At 47.5% G+C, this 18,371-nt stretch overlaps 1 protein-coding gene across 1 annotated transcript in view; it reads left to right on the top strand.

Moving 5' to 3' along the window:
• The first annotated feature begins 6,661 nt into the window (after positions 1-6,661).
• Positions 6,662-18,371, top strand: part of LOC147103233 (amine sulfotransferase-like) — an 80,333-nt gene continuing 68,623 nt past the window's right edge. The window contains exon 1 of the mRNA XM_085962675.1: positions 6,662-6,764. The gene's annotated coding sequence lies outside the window, so the exon portion shown is untranslated. The remainder of the gene's footprint in view (positions 6,765-18,371) is intronic.

Below are 18,371 nucleotides of genomic sequence, written 5' to 3'. Positions count from 1 at the left end.
AGCTAATAAGTTTAGAGAGAGTAAGATAGATAAGCTAAATACGTGGCTTGAGCAGTGGTGCAAGGGAGAGGGATTTAAATTCTTGAGGCATTGGAACCAGTTCTTGGGGAGGAGAGACCTGTACCAAGGGGACGGTCTACACCTGAACTGTGAGGGAGCCGATGTCCTCGGGGTAATATTTTCTAGGGCGGTTCGGGAGGATTTAAACTAATTTGGCAGGGGGATGGGAACCTAGGTAGTGGAAAAGAGGGAAGTCATATGAAGTTAGAAATAGATGGTAGAAAGGTGAGAAGCAATAAGCAAAGGAGAGAAACACAAAGGGCCAAACTAATTCATAATGAGAGTGTGAAAAAAGCAAGCCTGAAGGCTTTGTATCTTAATGCTAGAAGCATTAGGAACAAGGTGGATGAATTAGTTGTGGAAATAGAGGTAAACAAGTATGATTTGATTGGGATTACAGAAACGTGGCTGCAGGGTGGGCAAGGCTGGGAACTTAACATCCAGGGATATACAATATTTAGGAAGGATCGGCAAAAAGGTAGGGGAGGTGGGGTAGCATTGCTGGTAAAGGAGGGGATTAATGCAATGGAAAGGAAGGATATTAACTCGGATGAAACGGAATCTGTATGGGTAGAAATGAGAAATAGCAAGGGGAGGAAAACGTTAGTGGGTGTGATATATAGGCCTCCAAATAGTAATATGGAGGTGAGGGAAGGCATAAAAAGGGAAATTAGAGAAGCGTGCGATAAGAGCACAGCTGTCATCATGGGTGACTTTAATTTACATATTGATTGGACTACCCAAATTAGTAAAAATTCTGAGGAGGAGGAATTCCTGGAATGTTTTCGGGACGGTTATCTGGACCAATATGTCGAGGAGCCGACTCGAGATCAGGCCATTTTAGACTGGGTATTGTGCAATGAGAAGGGACTTATCAGCAATCTTCTTGTACGAGGCCCCTTGGGTCAGAGCGATCATAATATGATCGAGCTCTCAGTCGAGATGGAGAGTGAGGAAATTGAATCAGAGACTAAGGTCCAGAACTTAAATAAAGGGAATTACGAGGGTATGAGACGGGAATTGGGTAAGATTGATTGGGTGGTGTTTCTGGGGGGATTGACAGTGGATAGACAATGGCAAGCATTCAAAGATAGAATGGAAGAATTCCAGAACATGTTTATACCGGTTTGGCATAAAAATAAACCTAAAAAGGTGACTCAACCGTGGATAACGAGGGAAATTAGGGACAGCATAAAATAAAAAAAAAGGGCATATCAACTGGCAAAAAAAAGCACCAGACCGGAAGATTGGGGGCAGTACAGGATACAGCAAAAGAGGACAAAGGGATTAATCAGGAAGGGGAAAATAGAATACGAAAGTAAACTTGCAGCAAACATAAAGACAGACTGCAAAAGCTTTTATCGGTATATCAGGAGGAAAAGACTGGTAAAATCCCAAGTCGGTCCCTTGCAGTCCGATTCGGGAGAATATATAATGGAGAATAAGGAAATGGCAGACCAATTAAACTCATACTTTGGTTCTGTATTCACAAAGGAGGACACAAATAACCTCCCAGGAATATCGACAAACATAGGGACTAATGAGAGGGAGGAGCTGACAGAAATTAGTATCTCCAGGGATATGGTGTTGGGTAAGTTGAGGGGACTGAAGGCCGACAAATCCCCGGGGCCTGATAAACTACATCCTAGGGTACTTAAGGAGGTGGCCCTGGAGATAGCAGATGCTCTAAGGATCATCTTCCGGAACTCCATTGACTCGGGAACAGTACCCGTGGATTGGAGGGTAGCTAATGTTACCCCAATATTTAAAAAGGGGGGTAGAGAGAAAGCAGGGAATTATAGACCAGTAAGCCTTACATCGGTTGTGGGCAAAATGCTAGAGTCCATTATTAAGGATAAAATAGCGGAGCACTTGACAAATGGGGAAAGGATCGGACAGAGTCAACATGGATTTACAAAGGGTAAATCGTGTTTGACTAATCTGCTGGAATTTTTTGAGGAAGTAACTGGTAAAATAGATGGGGGAGAGCCAGTGGATGTGGTGTACCTTGACTTCCAGAAAGCCTTCGATAAGGTTCCACACAAAAGATTATCATGCAAAATTAAGGCTCATGGGATTGGGGGCAAAGTATTAACGTGGATAGAGAACTGGCTGGCGGATAGAAAACAGAGAGTTGGAATAAACGGCTCATTTTCGGAGTGGCAGGCAGTGACCAGCGGGGTGCCGCAAGGATCTGTCCTGGGACCCCAGCTGTTCACAATATATATAAATGATCTGGATCAGGGAATTGGATGCAATATTTCCAAATTCGCTGACGACACTAAACTAGGAGGAGGGGTGGGCTCTGATGAGGATGTCAGGAGGCTACAGTGCGATTTGGACAGGTTGGGGGAATGGGCGGATACGTGGCAGATGCACTATAATGTGGATAAATGCGAGGTTATCCACTTTGGGGGTAAAAACAGGAGGGTGGATTATTATCTAAATGGCAATAGATTGGGAGATGGGGAAGTGCAGAGGGACCTGGGTGTTCTTGTGCACCAGTCACTGAAGGAGAGCATGCAGGTGCAACAGGCGATTAAGAAGGCAAATGGTATGTTGGCCTTCATATCAAGGGGGTTCGAGTATAGGAATAGGGATACCTTACTACAGCTGTACAAGGTGCTGGTGAGACCGCATCTGGAGTATTGTGTACAGTTTTGGTCGCCCCATCTGCGGAAGGATGTTCTTGCCATGGAAAGAGTGCAGCGGCGATTCACCAGGCTGATACCTGGAATGGCGGGAATGACCTACGAGGAGAGATTGAATAGTTTGGGCTTGTACTCACTGGAGTTTAGAAGATTGAGAGGGGATCTCATCGAAACATATAAAATTATGGCAGGCCTGGACAGGCTGAATTCAGAGAGAATGTTTCCAATGGCAGGGGAGCACAGAACCAGGGGCCACAGTCTAAAAATAGCGGGCAAATCATTTAAAACAGAGATGAGGAAGAATTTCTTCACTCAAAGAGTGGTGAGCCTGTGGAATTCCCTGCCACAGAGGGATGTGAAGGCTAATTCAATAAATATTTTCAAGAGAGAATTGGATATATTTCTGAAGGCTAAGGGGATTAAGGGTTACGGAGAAAAGGCGGGGACGGGGTACTGAACTGGTAAGATCAGCTATGATCTCAGACGAAGATCAGCCATGATCTCATTGAATGGCGGAGCAGGCTCGAAGGGCCGAATGGCCTACTCCTGTTCCTATCTCTATGTTTCTATGTTTCTATCCCGCGCCCGTTCAAAGTAATGTAGGCAGCACGCAAATTTCGTGTTGCCTGCTCATTTGAATGATTGTGGTGTACAGCCCAGTGCTGAACGCATTGCTGAGTGGCTGCACGTTCAGCAGGGGGTCCAAGTTTGTGCGAGAATAGAAACCAATTAAAGCTAGGCTGCATTTCTTAAAGTCAGCCTGCAACTTTTAAAGGGGAGGTGCATTCTGGCTGCAGCAGGTGATTCAACTGGCTGGGGAACAGAGAGTGAGCAGGAAGAAGTACAATGGCACAACAGAGGAGAGAGTGTGCTCCCAGGTTCTTGGATGCTGCACTGGAGGCCTTGTTGCAGGAGGTGGACAGGAGGATCATGGTCATTTTTCCACAGGGGGCCAGGAGGCCCTCTAGGCAAATGCAGTAAAGGCAATGGGAGCAGATAGCTGTCGTGGTCAATGCCAGCAGTGTAGCCCCAAGGATCTTGATGCACTGTGCCAGATGTTCAATGACCTCAAATGAATGGTCAAGGTCAGTGAATTGATGTTCAAATGCCATATCCTTACAACTGAACCACTAGCCTCTGACACTGCTCAATTTACCACACCCCCTTCAGTCGCCTACCAATAATCTCTATCATTCACATTCATAGCTTCCCCTCAGCCTCACACACTTAGCACTGCTGCAACCCTCACACCCACATCTCACAGCTTGCACACACTGCCAGCTATTCAGCCATGACAGGCACATCACCCAATCACACTGCATCACATTCACTGACACACTTCCCTCTCTCTTGCAGGACAAGGTGGCTCACAAGTGTAGGCAGCAGGGGCTACCTGCAGGGAGACAGGCACACCTGCATAACCTAACCCTAATGGAGGAGACAGTACTGGAGATCACTGGAGCGGCCATTGCTGAGTCCGTGGTGAGCGCATAGCCAAAACAGTATCCTCATACCTAATCCTCCTTCTCAAATCCCACTGCTCCTCACTGAGGTTGAGGAAGGAGAATTGCTCCCTGAAAACCCTGGGTGGATATGGCCTCCTGCTGAGAGCCCTTCTCACCCTCATCCCTCTTTGAGCAGCTTGTCCTCCTCTGTGTCAGCTGTGCTCATTCTCCACAATCTAAGGGGGATACAAACTACTGCACCCATGTCTGGGAGCAACTGGTCTGAGCAGAGGCCTTGAAGTGACCTGCCACACCACTCGCTGGAGACTTCAGTGACTTCAAATAAGACACCAAACCAAGAAGCACCTCTACAAACTCACCAAGAGCCAGTAGAACTCAATCAGCAACTAACCTGAGAGCAGGTGATGATCCCTTTAAATAGCACTGGTGGGGGGTCCTTCCTGCAGCTGCATGTTCAGCTGTGCAAGGTTAAGAGAGGGCGTTAGCTCCAGTGTTGATGTAAAAATGGCATCGCTGGCGGCAAATCAGCGTTGCTGATTGATGTCGCGATCTGCGAACTCTGCATACGTCTGGCGCACACTCCCAGCGCTCGCGCGAATGACCTACCCATAATAGTGTCTGGCATGGCCCACAATGGACATATGTGCTCACTCCTCGGACTCCATTTTGGACCCGAATTGGCACCCGTAGCGCCAAAAAACCTGGCGCTATGGAGTCAAATTTAGCGGAAGTAGTGTCAAGTGTAAGCAGTAGCAATGAGTGGCAGTGCAATGTACCACAGTGTTGTTACACTGAATATGTGAATGTGAGAGTGAGAGTATTAAGTAGAAAGAGAAAAGTAAGAGCAGATGCGCAAACACCCTGCTGATCATGGCCTCCAGCTTGACTATCTCCAATACTGTGCGCTTCCTCTCTTCTGTTTATCTACCCTCCTTTCAGTTGTGTGACAACTTGTCCTGCAGTATGAGTGTATGTGGATTAGACTGTGCCCTGTTAAAGGGTTTCAAGCTGTATGAGGCAGCTTAGCATAGAGTTCATGACAGCAGGAAGAAGCAGCTAGTGTGGCCAAGAGGGAGAAGTAATTGTGAGGGCAGTAGCAGGGTTTGAGAGTGAATGCAAGCAGAAGGAGGTGCAATGAAATGTCCTGCTCTGATTTGAGAAGAGGCTTGGGAAGCAAAGAATTGATAGTGCTAGGGCTAAAATAGGGTGGTACAGGGGTGTGCAGAGCATGTGAGATATGAAGGCGATTCTCACCTTGGCAGTCCTCGTAAGGTTATTACATTTTTTTCATGCACTACAGACAGGTCCTGGGAACATTTCTTGGAGGATTTACATGTTCTGACACTTTTTTCCATTGCTGTCGAGACATTTGCCCGGGCACTTGTCGGCCATTGGAGGGGAAGAGGACTTCCTACTGCTGACTTGGTCTGTGAGTGCCTCCACAACTCACACTCCTCAACAATGCTGTCCGCTATTCACCATCGAAAAGCGCACCTTCCCCTTTAAGGTGCAGCAGCCTGCCTTTAAGTAGCGGCTAAAGTGCAAATTTCCTGCTTTCCCAATTGGTGAGCTGCCTATAGGGAGCGTGATTAGTGTTAGCAGCTCAACTGCATTTAAATTAGGCCCGGCCACGAAAACGTCACTGGCCCCCTCCCCAACCCCTCCCCAAATCCAGCAGGTGGGCAGAGCACACACCCTGCCCACCCAATGTATGCCACATATGAAAATCACCTCCAGTGTACCATATTACAACCTAAAATAATACAACGAACTACAATTTTAAATCAAAGTTAAATTCTGACATACTCTTATTTTTAGGGAATGCCTAGAAAAATAGCAGACTTCTGTGTGAATTTATAAATTGTTGATATGCTTTCTTTCTCGATGCTGTCACCGAGTGCTGTATGTATAATAGAAGATTATCTACTGTTCAAAGTCTTCCCCTGTTTTAATAAGTAACTTGTTAGCCAGTTTCTTTACTTTTTAAAATGTTGATGGTCTGACTCACATGCGGGCTTCTGCTTACTGTTCCTACTAACCAGGACCAGCAACATTAGTTATCGCAAATTCCTTCCCTATTGAAGTGGTTCAAAAAGCAGTGATGGTTGTTTTGGGAAAGTTCTGAGGTCAAACTCCCAGCTATTGATAATCCAGCTGCTCTCAGATTGCAAGAGCTTGTTCCTACTAATTGAATCTATTCATTGCTTTCAATTTGTGTGAATTAAGAACATTCCATATTGCCAGTGCTGTTCATAAAGGCTATTAAACCTAATCCATGTCAAAGTTATGGAAAATAATTGTTGCAGCCCCACCCACATTTGTTCTCAACATGAACTTTCACAGATGAAACTGAGAATGGCATTAATTCGGTGTTAAAAGAATGAATTGCAAAGAATGTGGAAATCAGGTAGGAACAAACAACGTTTGGAGCCAAAGTTTTCCTCCAATCATTTCGTTTCGGAGAAAGTCCGCTGTTAAACGAGTCACATGATCTTTAATTTACAGAAGAGAAAAAGAAAATGTGTTGCAATCATCAGGATTTTGTCTGAAGCAATCATTAACCGAGAAGTTGGAGACAGCGTTTAAGGTAATCTTTTTATATCATTTTAGTAAGTAATCCTGGCAGGATTTTCAATTCCTGGTCATTTGTTTAGTGCTGGTAAAATAGGCGTTAGATATCCGAATTTTGCCTGGAGATACCTTGCACCTGATGTCCACCGAAAGTGTGCTCGATGTCATATTGAGTCGAGTGTGCTTCAGTCATCCAGTGTGCCTGCCCAAAATCGCGAGCAGCTAATAAATATGTGTAAATGAGGGTCCTGTGGCTGTTTAAGCTATTTTCAAATTCCTGAGCGCTGGATTCACCCCTTCTAAAACATGACCATAAATCCTGGGTGGGAACAATTGTACCTGTATTATTTAAAGGGCTTCTCAGCTGCAGATAGGCAATTAGCTGGTTGGATTTTTTAGACCACCAGTGGGTTGTTTAACTTATTCCTGGATGTGTTGTTTGCAGTAGTTTGGGATAATTTTGACTTTGGGTAATAGTGTAAAACAGGCGATAACGGCGCAGCCGCCCGTTGTACATCTCTCTCGATTTTAAATTCATGAAATTAATTGTAGTGATTATATAATGTACTGCTTATGTTACTGGATTGGTCATCCAGAGGCATGGACTAATAATCCGGAGACCATGGACTGGATTTTCATTTAGGAGGCGGGACTGCAACTTTCGGGGTTGTAGTCCCACCTCCATCGAGTTGTAGCCAACCCACCCGGCGGGCTCAGCAAGCCAATTAAGGGCCACCCGGCAACAGGTGATGTCACAGATTGAAATTTCATCTGTCGAGACCTTTTGACAGATGAAATATCAGCGTTTGACAGCTGTTTGAAGCTGAAACTAACGGAATTGAGGGCAAATTATTGACCTGGTTAGGAAATTGGCTGAGCGGCAGTAGACAGGCAGTAGGGATGATGGGTAGGTACTCAAATTGGCAGGATGTGACTAGTGGTGTCCCGCAGGGATCTGTGTTGGGGCCTCAACTATTCACCGTATTTATTAATGACTTAGATGATGGCATAGAAAGTCATACAGGTAGACTACCCTTTATCTGGACTTCCGAAAACCGAAACCCTCTAAAAACCGAAGGTTTTTTCGTTCAGCGTAAGTCGTGCGTACGAACGAAAAAACCTTCGGTTTTTAGAGGGTTCCGGTTTCGGAAGTTCGGATAAAGGGTAAGTCGTGCGCACGACCCCCCGCCGACCCCCCCCCCCCCGTGGACCCCGCCGGCCCCGACAACCGCCGACCCCCCCGCGGACCCCGCCGGCCCCGACAACCGCCAACCCCCCCGCGGACCCCGCCGGCCCCGACAACCGCCGACCCCGCCAGCCCCGACAACCGCCGACCCCCCCGCGGACCCCGCCGGCCCCGACAACCGCCGACCCCGCCAGCCCCGACAACCGCCGACCCCCCCGCGGACCCCGCCGGCCCCGACAACCGCCGACCCCGCCAGCCCCGACAACTGCCGACCCCCCCGCGGACCCCGCCGGCCCCGACAACTGCCGATCCCCCCCGCGGACCCCGCCGGCCCCGACAACCGCCGACCCTGCCAGCCCCGACAACCGCCGACCCCCCCGCGGACCCCGCCGGCCCCGACCCCCGCCGACCCCGACTGACTTACGCTGAGCGTCAGCGTAAGTCGTGCGCACGACCCCCCGCCGACCCCCCCGCGGACCCCCTCCGACCCCCCCGCGGACCCCTGCCGACCCACCTTCCGAAATCCAAAATTCTCCTTTATCCGAAACTTGGCTGGTCCCGAGGTTTTCGGATAAAGGATAGTCTACCTGTATATCTAAATTTGCCGATGACAAAAAGATAGGTGGAATTGTAGGCAGTGTAGATGGAAGCATAAAATTGCAAAGGAATATCGACAGATTAAGTGAATGGGCAAAACTGTGGCAAATGGATTTCAACGTAGGCAAATGTAAGGTCATTCACTTTGGACCTAAAAAGGATAGAGCAGGGTACTTTCTAAATGGTGAAAGGCTAAAAGCAGTGGAGGTCCAAAGAGACTTGGGGGTTCAGGTACATAGCTCATTAAAATGTCATGAACAGGTACAAAAAATAATCAAAAAGGCTAATGGGCTGCTGGCCTTTATATCTGGAGGACTAGAGTAGAGTACAAGGGGGTAGAAGTTATGCTGCAGCTATACAAAACTCTGGTTAGACCACACCTGGAGAACTGTGAGCAGTGCTGGGCACCACACCTTAGGAAGGATATATTGGCCTTGGAGGGAGTGCAGCGTAGGTTTACCAGAATGATACCTGGACTTCAAGGGTTAAGTTATGAGATTACACAAATTAGGGTTGTATTCCCTAGAATTTAGAAGGTTAAGGGATGATCTGGTCGAAGTTTTCAAGATATTTAGGGGAACAGATAGGGTAGATAAAGAGAAATTATTTCCACTGTTTGGGGATTCTAGGACTAGGGGGCAAAGTCTAAAAATTAGAGCCAGACCTTTCAGGAGTGAAATTAGGAAACACTTCTGTAACGTCCGTATGTAATTGAGACATGGACTGCAGGAGTTGGTTATAACAGGTGTTTACTGAATGGAGACAAAACTGGAACTACTATACAAAGTTACTACACAGGCTTATATACCGGGGTGGTCACTACTGGTACTGCAGTATACAGGGGCTGCAGAATATAGTTCCTTCTTCAAAGTACATACACTACAATTCCTCCCCTTTTAGCTAAACAGTACATAATATTCGATTAATAATTAAATAACATATTTACAATTACAGTTGCTATATACATTAGCTGAAGTTAAGCAATTATAAATTCAGTCTTTGCGGAGGCTTCCTGATTCTGTCTGGATAACGCCTCTTTGGGGTATCAGGTTCTTCTGGCAAAGTTGATTCGGGATCAACATCGTTGTTTGGTTCGTCTGCTTCCAATATCACCGATTCTGAGGTAGATGCAATTGGCACTTCGGTTTCATCACCAGGTGTATCGGATCGTGGTGTGGATTTGACGTTTTCCAGTGACTCTAGAATCTGGTCAGCATGGCGTCTTACAATATGGTTCGTAAGACTGTAATAGTTTTTTCTGTGGTGGTTGAGGACATTTTTATTACCTCTGGCCACTTTGAATGTGCGTCCACCGCAATTAAAAACATCGAGTCCATAAATGGACCAGCAAAATCAATGTGTACCCTTTGCCATGGGGATGAGGGCCACTCCCATGGATGTAGAGGGGCTTGTGGTGGGGCGTTTTGGACCTTCTGGCATCCTGTACAGCTCTTGATCATCTCTTCGATTTCTCTATCGATTCCCGGCCACCACACAAACGCTCTGGCTAAGTTCTTCATTTTTACCCCTCCCAGATGACCCTCATGAAGCTCATTGAGCACTCTATCCTTCAATTTGGGTGGAATTACTACTCTGGATCCACACATCAAGGTTCCTCGGCACACTGACAGCTGTTCTCTTCTCGGCGAGAATGCTGGCAACAGTGGTTCGCCATGTGCTGGCCATCCCTTCACCGTTAAATCATAGACCCTGGAGAGTGTCGGGTCATTTCATGTTTCCTTTTCTATGTTTGCATTCGTCACAGGTAGACATTCGACTATGGTCGAGTGGAATATCTCCACAGGATCCACTGCAGGTGCTTCTTCCACCGTCGGCAACGGTAGGCGCGACAATCCATCAGCATTCCCATGCTGTTTAGTTCCTTTGTACTCGATGTCATATTGGTGTGCCCCTAGGAAAAGGGACCACCTCTGTAGCCGTTGTGCTGTCATTATCGGGACGCCCTTCTTAGGGTTGAAAATGGAGACAAGAGGTTGATGATCAGTTAGTAGAGTAAATTTCTGTCTGTGCAGGTAGTGATTGAGCTTCTTCACCCCCCACACCAGGCTGAGAGCCTCTCTGTCAATCTGGGCGTAGTTACGCTCGGCTGCAGTTAACGAGCGTGACGCAAAAGCTATCGGCCTCTCTGAACCATCAAGGGATTTATGTGACAGTACCGCTCCACCGCCATAGGGAGACGCATCACACGCCAATCTTATCGGTAGTGATGGGTTGTAGTGAGCCAATACTTCTCTAGAAGTGATCAGGCCATTACACTTCTGAAAGGCCCGCTTACATTCATCGCTCCATTTCCATGCTACTTCAGTTTGTAGCAGGGCATTCAGTGGGTGCAGAATTGTGGACAAATTCGGCAAAAACTTATGGTAGTAATTCACCAATCCGAGGAATGACCTCAGTTGCGACACATTTTCAGGTGCTGGAGCCTTAACTACCGCTTCAATTTTGTCAGGGGACTTATGTAACCCCTCTTCATCAATCACGTGGCCACAATACGATATTTGTTTCTTAAAAAACTCGCACTTGGGGTGATTGGCTCGTAGCCCATGTTCTCTTAGTCTAGTGAGCACCTGCTCTAGGTTGGCAAGGTGTTCACTGTCATTTTCACCTGTCACTAGGATGTCGTCCAAGTAACACTGAGTCCCCGGAATCCCTTGCAGGACTTGTTCCATCGCTCTTTGCCATATAGCCGGAGCTGATGCTACTCCGAATACCAGTCGATTATACTGGTAAAGACCTTTGTGAGTGTTTATCGTGAGATATTTCCTAGAGGATTCTTCAACCTCCATCTGCAAATATGCTTGCGCTAGGTCAATTTTTGTAAAACGTTTCCCTCCAGATAGTGAGGCGAAAATATCTTCTATCCTCGGAAGAGGATACTGTACTGTGTGAAGGATTGGGTTCACAGTCACCTTGAAGTCCCCACAGATGCGAACCTTCCTTGGCTCCTCAGACTTATTGTTTAACGTTTTCTTCATGACAGGAACGATGGGTGTCGCCCACTCGCTCCAGTCTACCTTAGTTAGCACGCCTGCATTCTCCAGATTCTCCAGCTCTGCCTCGACGGCTGGGCGAATTGCATATGGTACCGGTCTTGCTTTGAAAAACTTGGGAATTGCATTCTCTTCTATTTTTATCGAGGCGATTACGCCTTTAAGAGTTCCCAGTTCTTGTTGAAATACCTCTTTAGCGTTAGCCAAGATTTTTGACAATCGTCCAGGAGTGACGTCGTCATCCTTTTTACTAGCCACCATCAGTGCCTAAATGGAGTGCCAGTCTAAACTTATCTTTCTGATCCATTCACGTCCCAATAACGGTGGTCCACCATCTTGCAGTATGTACAGATACAATTTCTGTATTTCCTTGCCGTTGTATTCGACAGGCACCCTTATTTTCCCTCTGGGGTATACTTTCTGCCCCGTATATGTCTTCAAGACAATGGATGTGTCTTTCAAGGGTATGTGTGAGAATAGCCGCTCGTAGTCTCGTCGATTCATGATGGTCAGGGCTGATCCTGTATCCAATTCCATTTTGGCTTGGGACCCTGCTATCGTGAGGGTGACCCAAATGGTTCGGTGATCCTCTTTTGTGATTATGTTGTGTAGTTTGAGACAGCTTAGTCTCTTGTTCCCGGATTCAATATCGCTCTTCTGGTCTTCGGAACTACTGTCCGTCATCTTTTGTACTTTCCTGTACTTTTCCTTAGTAGTCTTTTTGTTGTCGTTAGTCTTCTTCCCGGACCTGCAAACTCGTGCAATGTGTCCCATCTTTCCGCATTGCCTGCATGTTTTGTCCTTGGACCAGCAGTCCTTCTGGTCATGGGTTGTTCTGCCGCAGCGATAAAATTTTTCAAATCCCCGTGTCATTTCATGGGTGCCGTATTCCTGTGACTTTTGCTGTATTTCCGCAGCTCCCCTTGCTGCTGCTTCGTACGATACTGCCACGCTGAAAGTCTTATCTAGCGTCAGCTCTTTCTCTGAGAGTAACCTCTTCTGGGTTCCTTCACTCAGGAGTCCACAGACAAATTTGTCCCGTAGGGTATCTGCCAGTCCTGCTCTGAACTGGCAGTGCTTTGATAGCTTGCGTAGTTCCGTAAGGTAATCAGCATTGCTCTCATCTTTATGCTGATTTCTCTTGTGGAATTTAAGTCTTTCTGCTATCAGCAGCGGTGTAGGATTTAGGTGTTCCTGTAGGATATGAACAATTTCGTTAAAACTCTTCGCCATTGGTTTGACTGGAGTGATCAGGTTCCGCAATAGGCCGTACGTTCTTGCGCCCATTAAGTTTAGTAGTACCGATGCCTTTTTCTCAGCGGCTACTTCATTTGCCTTGCAATATACTTCGACTCTTTCCACATACGTGGTCCAGTCTTCTATTGCATTATCGAAGGCAGTGATATTGCCAGTCTTCAGCATCTTGGAGATCTAAGATGGCGCCTCCCGCGCTTTGCCTTCTTCCCCAATTGAACAAAATGGCGCCTCCCGCGCTTTGCCTTCTTCCCCGCTGGATTAAGATGGCGCCTCCCGCGCTTTCTGTCTTTTCTGCTGCTGCTAGCGCTGTTGCTGGCGTTTTTTATGCCTTGATGGCGACGCCCTATGGTCTTCGCGCACTTCCCCCCCGCGCTGCTGCCAACGCCGCTCTCCGCGGTCCCCGTGGCAAACTGCAGCTCCTCACGGCTTTCTGCACTTCTAATTTCTTTTATTTTAATTACTGTTCCCGTCGTCAGAGCAAACCCTATGGGACACTTTCCTCCCTCTTCTCGGGTCTGTATGCTGCCCGGCTTCGTAGCACCGGCCGCGCCTTGTGTGCTCCACCCTCTCTCCTCTTCCCGACAACGCTGCTCGGCCCCGTTGAAAAGCCACCCGATCGAGCTCTAGCCCGCCGCAGCCCAGGAAGGATCAGTGTACTACCTGCCACCAGCCTGATTAGCTGGAACACCATAGACTGGATAACCAAGCCCAGCTCTCGACAGCCTCTCCTGCAATCTTCGAATTCGATGAATCAGAGGGTGGTTGCCCACGGTCGACGCCCGTTTCTTCTGTTTGTTTTTTTTTCTTTTTGGATTCTGTTGTGTCCGTGTGTTGATAGAGACACTGAAGACAGGAGTTGGTTCATAGGTGTTTACTGAGCAAAGTCTGGAGGGGTACTAACGGATATAACACAATATACAGGCTTATATAGCCTGAGTGGCCATTACCGGCATTACAGCACACATGGGGCTCTTAAAGGCACATACACTATAATTCCTCCCCTTATAGCGAACCAGTACATCATATTTTAAGTAATTATTAATTACATGTTATAAGAAAAATAATATACACATTGCTGTAGTTAATTAATAATAAGTCAGTCTCTCTGGAGGCTTCCTGACTCGGTCCGGATAACGCCTCGGTGGTGTAGTAGTTTCTGGTGGTGTAGTAAGTTCTTTTGGCAAGGCTGATTCGGCTTGAATGCCAGTGTCGGGTTCATCGGGTTCCAGTATCACCGGATCGGAGGTAGATATGGGTATCTCTACTTCATCGTTAGGCGTATAGGGTTGTGGTGTAGGTTGTCCCTTTTCGGATGACTCTATGATTTGGTCAGCATGGCGCCTTATTATGCTTTCTCCGATGTCCACGGTATACATCAGTGGTCCTAGTCGTGTGCAGATAGTTCCAGGCTGCCATTTCTCGGTACGGTAGTCCCGGGCCAAAACTTGTTGACCTATCTGGAAGGTTCTAGTTGGCCTTTCATTCATGCCTTGAAACTGCCGGTTCTCCACGTCCCTTCTGATGTTGGGCTTGACCAAATCCAGCCAGCATCTTAGGTTTCTATTGAAGAACATCATGGCGGGAGTTTGGTTGGTAACCATATGTGTTGCATTCCTGTATGCGAACAAGAAGTTATCCACCTTGTGCTGAAGTTTTATGTCTTCATTACCCATGGCCTTTATGACCTTCTTGAAGGTCTGGACAAACCTTTCAGCCAATCCATTGGTGGCGGGATGGTATGGGGCGGACGTGTAGTGCTTAACCCCATTGTTTTTTAAGAACTTCCTGAATTCTTCGGACACAAATTGCGGTCCATTATCAGAACAGATCTGTTCAGGCAGCCCATTCCTGGCAAATATGGTCCTTAATACTGTGATGGTTTTTTCTGTGGTGGTGGAGGACATCTTTATTACCTCCGGCCACTTGGAGTGTGCATCAACCGTGATTAAGAACATTGAGTCCATAAATGGACCAGCAAAGTCAATGTGTACCCTTTGCCAGGGAGATGAGGGCCACTCCCATGGATGTAGAGGGGCTTGTGGTGGAGCGTTTTGGACCTTCTGGCATCCTAGGCAGCTCTTGGTCATTTCTTCGATGTCTCCATCAATACCTGGCCACCATACAAACGCCCTGGCTAGGTTCTTCATTTTCACTCCACCCAGATGCCCTTCGTGAAGCTCCTTTAGCAATTTATCCTGGAGTTTGGGTGGAATCACCACTCTGGATCCACACATCAAGGTTCCTCGGCACACTGACAGCTGTTCTCTTCTTTGCGAGAATGCTGGCAACAGTGGTTCGCCATGTGCTGGCCATCCCTTCACTGTTAAATCGTAGACCCGTGAGAGAGTCGGGTCTGTGGTGTATGTAACCTGTTCCACCTTAAGAGAATTTAAGCCTGTTCCACCTTAAGAGATGTACTACTTTCTCTGGCTGCTGTATACGTAATACCGGTGGTGACCACCGGTATATAAGTACTGTGTAGTGATATTGCTGTTAGTATAGCCCTGACCTCCAACTAGTAAAGACCTGTTGAAATGTTATTCTTGTAGTCTGTGTCAGTAATTAATCTTAAATACAACTAGAACACACAGACTTAACAGTGGCGACGAGTCCGATTCTTACCCTGCGGCAGTTTATATCCACGGTGGCTTCGTCCACAGAACGGGCGTCGAAGAGAGGCATCCACCCTCATCACCCTGCTGGAAGACACGTCGCGTGGCAGGCATCGAGAACCCGGAGTGCAGAAGATATCCTGAACTCGAAGCCTCCATCAGCGGCAGTCAGCTATCTTCCTTCTACCTCGGTGATGGGTAAGCCGGTCAGCGACGCGAGCAGAAAGTCGGCCGCGTTGGCTGTACAGACGGGGAGGGAAGACGGAGGAATAAGGGCGGTGAGATCGATCGCGACCGGAGATAAGGGCCGGGCCGCATTCGGGCCGAAAGGCGCAGTGCGGGGACATCGATCGCGGCTGGTGATAAGGGCCGGGCCGCATTTGGGCCAAAAAGGCGCAGCGTCTGGGGCGACTGAAGGCGCGAGAGCCGCGGTGAAGGCGAACGCAGCCGGTGCTAATAACTGGGCTGCAAGAAGGGCTGCGAGGCGTGACATCGGGGAAGCACGAATGCCCGAGGGAGCCGCGGTGAAGCGGAGACAGCGTCGGGGGAGTTACTAACCGCTGGGAAAGGGGAGCAGCAGCGGCACGCCAAATGCCATTGCAGCCAGCGGGTGAAGAAGGCGAGTGCGGGAAAGACCGCCAAGCGCGGGAAACCGCCATTTTGTAGGCGGAGGACGAAGACAAGAGCGGGAAGCCGCCATCTTGGAAAAAGGGAAATCACTAAAAAAAAATTGCAATGATGCCTAAACATGGGAACATTAATACCTTTGATAGCGACATCGAAGATTGGGCCACGTATGTAGAACGCATACAAAATTATTGTAAAGCAAATAAAATCCCAGATGATGAGAAAGCACTAACTTTATTAAACTTAATGGGTGCGAAGACATACGGGCAATTGAAACACCTTTTATCACCAGATGAACCGGCGGAGAAGACGTTCGAAGAGATTGTTACTGTCCTGAGAAATCATCTAAACCCCACGCCGCTGATGCTAGCGGAACGATTTAAATTTTACAGCAGAAAGCAGCTGAAAGATGAAAGCAATGCTGAATATTTAATGGAATTGCGTAAGCTAGCAAAGTACTGTCAGTTTGGAACGGGACTAACAGATGCGCTAAGAGATAAATTTGTGTGTGGATTATTAAAAGAAGATACACAAAAGCGACTGCTCGAGGAGAATGAGCTGACGCTTGAGAAAGCGGTCACTATGGCAGCATCACACGAAGCCGCAGTGAGAGGCACGGCAGTAATGCAGCTACGGTCACCGGAACTCAGTACAAATCAATTGATTTTGAGTACTGTAAAATGTTATCGTTGTGGAAAGACAACGCACGATCAGAACCAGTGTTGGTTTAAAAACCAAGAATGCAGAACGTGTGGCAGGCTTGGCCACATAGCTAAAGTATGCCGGTCAGGAAAGAAGACCAGCATCAAAAAGTCACCGCAAGGAAAATACATAAAGGTACACAAGGTGACAAAGAACAGTTCGAACGAACAGAAGTCAGATTCAGACGCCAGCAGTAATGAACTGGGTAGCTTAAGAGTACACAACGTTGGTAAGGATGCAGATCTCCAGACAATTTGGGTCACTCTTCAGATAGCAGGAGTCCAAGTAAAGATGGAATTGGACACTGGATCGGCATTGACGGTCATGAATAAGAAAGATTACAAAAGGTTATTCCAACATATTCCCCTACGGGATACGGAGATTATATTGAAAACATAGACGGGGCAAAGAGTGTACCCCATCGGAAAGATAGAGGTAAAAGTGGTCCACAAGGGCAAAGAAAGCCAAGTAATGGACTTATATGTGCTACCTGAAGGAGGTCCACCACTACTGGGATGGGAGTGGATTAGGAAAATGAATATGGACTGGCACTCCTTAAAGGCACTAACGGTAGATTCCGGGGAAACAGATGTCAAACCTAAACGATTGTCCAGAATATTGGATGATGCTAAAGAGGTGTTCCAGCAGGGACTGGGAACACTGAGAGGAATTACGGCAAACATCAAGATTGATGAACATGCACACCCAAAATTTTTCAAAGCCAGACCGGTACCCTATGCAATACGACCTGCTGTAGAAGCGGAACTGGAAGCGCTAGAACGTTCAGGTGTACTGTCTAAGGTAGATTGGAGTGAGTGGGCTACGCCCATTGTTCCCGTTATGAAACGTCCTTCGAGCAACAAGCCAGGAGAACCAGGGAAGGTTCGCATCTGTGGAGACTTCAAGATCACCGTTAATCCGGTGCTTCACACGGTGCAGTATCCGCTTCCGCGGATTGAGGATATTTTTGCTTCGTTGTCTGGCGGGAAACACTTCACCAAGATAGACCTGGCGCAGGCGTACTTGCAGATGGAGGTTGAAGAAGAGTCACGCCAGTACCTCATGATCAACACGCATAGAGGTTTGTACCGGTATAATAGGCTGGTTTTTGGAGTGGCATCGGCTCCAGCAATTTGGCAGAGGGCCATGGAGCAGGTATTACAGGGAATTCCAGGCACACACTGTTACCTGGACGATATTCTGATTACAGGAGATGGTGATGAAGAACACCTCGCAAACTTGGAACTGGTGCTCAACAGACTGAAAGAGTATGGACTTCGAGTTAATCGGCAGAAATGTGAGTTCTTTCAGAAGCGGATCTCGTACTGTGGTCATGTCATTGACCGGGAGGGGCTTCATAAGTCTCCTGACAAGATAGAGGCAGTTGTAAAGGCTCCCGCTCCAGATAATGTCTCTCAGTTGAGGTCGTTTCTAGGATTGATTAACTATTACCATAAGTTTCTACCGAACCTATCCACGGTACTGCACCCGCTGAACGCTCTTTAACAGAAGGGGGTACCATGGGAATGGAGCGAAAACTGTAAGAAGGCATTTCGCAAAAGCAAAGAATTGATCACCTCAGAGGAAGTGTTGGCTCACTTCAACCCGACACTGCCTATTCGGTTGGCTTG

Source organism: Somniosus microcephalus, chromosome 20, assembly GCF_052327205.1.
Source record: "Somniosus microcephalus isolate GS21.2 chromosome 20, FLI_Smic_1.0, whole genome shotgun sequence".
Taxonomy (NCBI): Eukaryota; Metazoa; Chordata; class Chondrichthyes; order Squaliformes; family Somniosidae; genus Somniosus; species Somniosus microcephalus.
Note: the sequence above shows the minus strand (reverse complement) of the source record. Positions and strands in the feature narration are given on the sequence as shown.